Source organism: Toxorhynchites rutilus, chromosome 2, assembly GCF_029784135.1.
Source record: "Toxorhynchites rutilus septentrionalis strain SRP chromosome 2, ASM2978413v1, whole genome shotgun sequence".
Classification (NCBI taxonomy): domain Eukaryota; kingdom Metazoa; phylum Arthropoda; class Insecta; order Diptera; family Culicidae; genus Toxorhynchites; species Toxorhynchites rutilus.
The window spans coordinates 318987375-318993683 of record NC_073745.1 but is presented as its reverse complement, the minus strand read 5'-3'; the positions used below and the strand labels follow the sequence as shown (position 1 = coordinate 318993683).

Sequence of the window (6309 nt, the reverse complement as noted above, 5' to 3'; positions counted from 1 at the left end):
CCTGTGCGTACAATTTATACAATGACGTTTAATTCTTGCTTGTCATTTTTCTCACAATCACTACAAATGTACAAATATTTACAAAAGTCATTTTTTGTTTGTTTGCAGTATCCATTACTTGTTTGCCAATAGGTTCTAAATCATTCTTCTCTTGTTCCTGAATTCGGTTTCTGTTTATCTTCTCTTTATTACAACAATTGTTCCTTTATTTGTTACAATCACTTTACGAAATCCAAACTGACTGCTTGGGTATGAGATTTTTTTTTCTCCCGTGCGATGCTACCAATTGCGACATTTACAGAGAATATTATTTGCTGATTATACGTTTCCGATCGTTTGTTTTGTTTTGTTTTGTAGTTGCTCGAACTGTTGTGTTTTCATCTCATACAACAATGAACCTACAATGTTTATGTATATATGCATGTTCGGCGAGAGTTAATATCATTTGATGGTTACCGAGAATGAGATTTTAATATTCGAGACATCACAATCTGAATATAAATTAATGACATCTCAACAGGAGATGTGTGTATTATATTAGGTGTACCGGTAAGTTTCATCGGTTTTATAGCGTAAATTAATTATCAATCCAGTGAATCAAATTTCCAAACATTCGTTGGAAAGCTACTGTCATTGCGCGTCTTTTTCAGTATATGTCAAAAAGTTGAAACGTAAACAACATAGTTTTTTTTCCACTACGAATATGTCGAATTTCGTACCAACGAGAGTGTTTTTGCGGGGAGTGTTACTTCATTACTTCAATATGAAGAAAAAAGCTGCGGAAAGTCGTCGCACTTTGGTGGAAATTTATGGTGACCATGCTCCAACTGAGCAAACGTGTCAGACGTGGTTTGCACGGCTTAAAAGTGGTAATTTTAACTTGGAAGCCGAAGAACGTTCCGGACTGGAGTTTTCGGAGTTTGAAGATGAAGAATTGAAGGCTTCATTCGATCAAGATCCGTTACAAACGCAACAAGAACTTGCAGATACACTTGGGGTAGCTCAGCAAACCATATCTGATCGTTTAAAAGCAATGGGAATAATACAAAAGATAGGACATTGGGTCCCGTATGAATTAAAACAATGCTCGGCTGCATGTCGCGAAACCGGTCAAAACATACTTGGAAAGGCTTAGATGGGGGGTCCTATTCTACCCGCCGTATTCTCCAGACATTGCTCCGTCCGATTACTTCCTTTTTCGATCGATGCAACATGGCCTGGTTAACCAGCACTTCTCCAATTTTGATGAAGTCAAAAATTGGATCGATTCGTGGTTTGCCGACAAACCGACCGATTATTTCCGCAAAGGGATCCGTGAATTGCCTGAAAAATGGGAAAAAGTTATAACTAGTGATGGGCAATACTTTGAATTTTAAATTTGTAACCATTTTTGCCGAAAAAAGCATTAATTTTTGAAAAAAAAAACCAAGAAACTTACCGGTACTCCTATTACATAGTTTTCCATACGTATTTCCCTTTTTTGTATCCGTTTTTTAAACGGTTTTATTTAGCTTGCCCAGTAATCTGTTTGTATGTTTGTATGTTTGTATGTTTGTATGTTTGTATGTTTGTATGTTTGTATGTTTGTATGTTTGTATGTTTGTATGTTTGTATGTTTGTATGTTTGTATGTTTGTATGTTTGTATGTTTGTATGTTTGTATGTTTGTATGTTTGTATGTTTGTATGTTTGTATGTTTGTATGTTTGTATGTTTGTATGTTTGTATGTTTGTATGTTTGTATGTTTGTATGTTTGTATGTTTGTATGTTTGTATGTTTGTATGTTTGTATGTTTGTATGTTTGTATGTTTGTATGTTTGTATGTTTGTATGTTTGTATGTTTGTATGTTTGTATGTTTGTATGTTTGTATGTTTGTATGTTTGTATGTTTGTATGTTTGTAACATGTTTGCCTGTAGCGATGACCCACATTAATAGAAATTTGACCCCCTTCCTGTTGACCGATTGATCTGAAATTTGGAACACACCTTCATATCTGTAGTCATTTCAAAACTGTGTATTTCATAATCTTGAAAATCCAAGATGGCGGCCGCTACAAAATAGCGGATCACATATTTTCTCAAAACTTCATCAATATGGGTTTTCCAAAATCCCATCAATATGGGTATCAAATGAAAGGGCTTGACTAGTAGAATACGGTTATTTAAGAAAAATGCAAATCCAAGATGGCTGCCACTACAAAATAGCGGACTACATATTTTCTCAAAACTTCATTAATATGGGTATCAAATGAAAGGGCTTGACTAGTAGAATACGGTTATTTATGATAAATGTAAATCCAAGATGGCTGCCACTACAAAATGGCGGACTACATATTATGTCAAAACCCCGTTAATATGGGTATCAAATGAAAGGGCTTGAATAGTAGATCACAGTAGATCATGAGAAATCCAAATCCAAGATGACCGCAATCACAAAATAGCAAATTACTTTATTAAACGGTTTTATTCAGCTTGAACTGTTAGTATGTATGTTTGTATGTCTGTAGGGTTGTCCCACATTAATAGAAATTTGATCAATAGGAACTGACCGAATTTATAAAATACCTTTATCTCTGCTGTCATTTTAAAACTGCTTATCTTGAAAAATCCAATTTGGCCGCCGCTACAAAATAGCAGATTCCATATCATCTCAAAAAAAGGCTGATTGAGATATGTGTATCAAACGAACGAACTTGACTTGGAGAACACACTATGTATTTTCTGCAATCCACTCAGTATCGGTATCAAATGAAATTTTTTGACTGATAGAATACAGTACAATAGTTTTAATGTAGAGAAATATTCTAATGAAACAGATTATGTACTAAAAACTAGAAAATGAAATAAGTGAAAAAAACTTTTTAAATTAAACGGTTTAATTGTGATTAAACATAATAATGTACTAAAAGCAAGAAAATAATTAGGCAAGTAGCATTTAGCAGTTATCACTCCTCTACTTCATTAGTCTAGGGCATTGATAAGACTAAAATAAAATCGTGGGGCACATTGGGTTTCCATTATCCACAATCAGCTACTTCATCATATGTCCCACGATTTTATTTTAGTCTTATCAATGCCCTAGACTAATGAAGGAGAGGAGTGATAACTGCTAACTGCTACTTGCCTAATTATTTTCTGGCTTTTAGTACATTGTTATGTTTAATCACAATTAAACCGTTTAACTTAAAACATTTTTTTTCACTTATTTTTGATACCTTGAAATGAGAATTTAGTTGCTAATTGTTAATATTACATAATTTTGTTTAAGAAATGACCAACATTTTCATGGGTGGATCAAAAGCTGCATCACGAGTTAGACTCGCACCGGAAGGTGTTAAAGGTGCTTTAGTGACATATTCATCCCTTCTAGCCAGCACCCACCAAATGATACATTCTGTCTGTACGCTCAAAATGTTATTCCTACCACTTTTCTCTTGAAATGTTATATAATGATCTGGTTTTTTCACATATATAATATATACCCCAATTTACATAGGTTCAATTTCCAAGTTCCAAACATTGTTAATTTGTCTCTCCTCTTGATTTCTGATAACTGTTTTTTTTTTGTTTGTTTCTTGTAACACATTTAAAATTTTCATCAAAGGCTTATCATGGTGGTGCTATCTACAGTACTCGGGGGTTATTATTATGGGTCTATCCCGACTACCACATCTAAGGTCGTAGTCAAAATGGGGAAAAATTCTAACGCTGTATATCACTGTGAAACGTTTCCCTTTTGGTTTACTTGTGACTCCGTCAAACTGTGCCTCACTGTGTTTTTTTTTCTATCAGGTTTGTTTTCGATTTCGCGGATTCTAGTTTTGTGTTGTGCTTGCTTAGGTATTGGTACCTGTTTCAATTTTTTTTTTAATTTTTTGTTTGAATCTTCCTCGCAATCTGTGTATAATGTGTGTATAAGCTGTGAAATAATTCGTTTCCAATTGCTTTTTGGCTGTGTTTGAAACCGTGCGTTCAGAGGATTTCACTTTCGTCACCTATTAACAACTATTATCATCAAAATCCTGTCGCGGTCTGTGTGGTCTTGCCCCTAAGTGGGCGAATCGAAACCAAAGAATAAAAAAAGGAAGCTTGAGACGTGCATTGGAACTTTCCGTTGTGTAAACGACAGTAATAGGGAGAAAACAACCGACGTTTACAGAATTCCAGGGTTACAGTATTCACACCAGATTTGGGTTTAGAGTTAGGGTAGTGCGCTTTTGATTAGTATTCAAGATAGCTTGTTACTACTTTTACCTTTCTGTTCAGGTTATCACATTCAAAAGCTATATTCATACCGTACGATAAAACTAGTTTCTGTTTACATAGTCTCCTTTTCTGCTACAAATTTTGGTTAATAATCACTAGATCTTCTTGGCAAGTTATGCAAATATGCTGATTTGTTCAAATTTTCCGCAACTGATTGTTAGATCATGAACAGTTAATCTATAGGATAGAGCAATCCACAAAAATATTAATTTTGTTAGGTGTTAAATTTGGTAACCGCTGAAGGTGTTTCTTTTTTTTTGTTTTTTCAAACTCTACTATACTTACAATTCGTTATCGTTAAATCTTAAGGGTAATTATTGTTTGATGGTTGCAATGTTTTGTTTTTTCTGCTTCTCCAAACTTTATTCTCGCACCACTAAAGTCTAATTCTAAATGCAGTTATCTGGTATTACAGCGAATTAATATTTTCAATTGTTGTCATATGTACACGAGTGCCAATTCGTAACTTTATCACAAAACCGAAATTAAATGCGCTCTGCAATGTTGTCTTCATGAGGGTGGTGGTTAAAATATTACCACGCTTTCACACGCTTTGATTAACATTAATTGCATTGTTATTGGGTTTTTCATATATACAAATCGATAAATGACCTGCATTATCGTTTAGAATTTAATCAGTTGGTGCTAGTGATTTAATTACTAAATACTATCGCCGTTGCCAGTAGTCGAATTAGCGAATTAGACACACATGAAATCCTCCAACTTCGATAGCGTTATTTGTTTATCGTTTACATACCTTTTTGCAGCTATTTGTTCGCCAGAACTTCCTCATTTGCCGCACTATAGTTGCCTGCAGCTATGCTAATTGTTTCAAGCTGGATTGTGTAGGGAAATAATATTAATAATAATCAACGCAAACGTGTAATAGTGATGGAAATTACGGTAACAAATGAAAACAGGAGATGATAAATGTGCATTTTCTTACTACTCGTAGTACTATCAGATGTGCAAATTCAAATCCGCCAACCTATTCCGATCTGTCTGGCAGCATACGGATTCATCACCTGAAGAACCATGATTTCAAATTTTCGGACTCTTCGTGAATACAGAAATGTTGCTCAACCAATACCTTGATCTACATGTGGTCGAGTGGTGTAGTGCAGCTAAATTAGCGAAAATCGTGAAATGCGACGGTTTTTCCTTCAATACTCGACTCAAGCGCATTAGTTTTGTTCAATAGTGAGCTCTTGGAATGGTTTCACCTGATCTCTACAGTTGTCTCAATACCACGTTAAGTTGGTCCCACCAGTTACGCAACATCAGCCTCACACCGTGAATATGTGGCTTGGCCGTTGTTGTTGGATGGATAGCTGCAGTAACGTCCAAATTTTGTTTCGGTTTGGATTGTCATAATGTATCCCGTAATCATTTTCCTTTGGAGCAGTCGTTCGCATGCAGACAAATGCCATCCAACATACCACCGTTTCTATTCGTATGTGATATTTCCAAAGCTCTCAAACGATACGGAATAACTTGTCGAGGTTCGCTTGTTCCTGTTGCATTTGACTGAATTACTCATAAAAAAGTCACAGGAGTGTTGTGTCCGAGACACGACCGCATAGTTGACGTAGGATTCCGTTAGGCGATCTGTTGATTTTGGATATGTTTGAAGAGTTACATCGTAAAACTCTGTAAACCCTGTAAAGGGCCGTTCTGTTTGGTTGTTGAATATTGTTTGTTCACTCCACCAGTGATGATGACAGAAGGACAGTCGTTGGATAGTGCGTATCAGATAAAAGATACCAAAGTGGAACGAGATATGGTGAAAACCGCCCTCTGTGATCCAAGACGAGAAGTCTCCTATGTTATGTATGGATGAAATAAAGAAAAAAAACTCACCAACGTAATCTAACATTATTACTAATACCGAACACAATTATAATTTTTTCTCTTCAGTAAAAACATGTTACTTTAATATAAAGAAAACATAATTGAATTGGAAAAGGTAATTTTCTATAAACTTTCCTTGGGTGAAAATGAATACAATGAAACAGAAAACAGAAACTTTAAACCAAACGACCT

At 35.1% G+C, this 6309-nt stretch overlaps 1 protein-coding gene across 5 annotated transcripts in view; it reads right to left on the bottom strand.

Moving 5' to 3' along the window:
- Positions 1–1763: 1763 nt before the first annotated feature.
- LOC129771026 (serine/threonine-protein kinase NLK) overlaps positions 1764–6309 on the bottom strand; it is a 303571-nt gene continuing 299025 nt past the window's right edge. For all 5 annotated transcript variants that reach the window (XR_008742259.1, XM_055774268.1, XM_055774271.1 and 2 more), the window contains one exon: positions 1764–6309. This exon is cut by the window's right edge and continues 26837 nt beyond it. The gene's annotated coding sequence lies outside the window, so the exon portion shown is untranslated.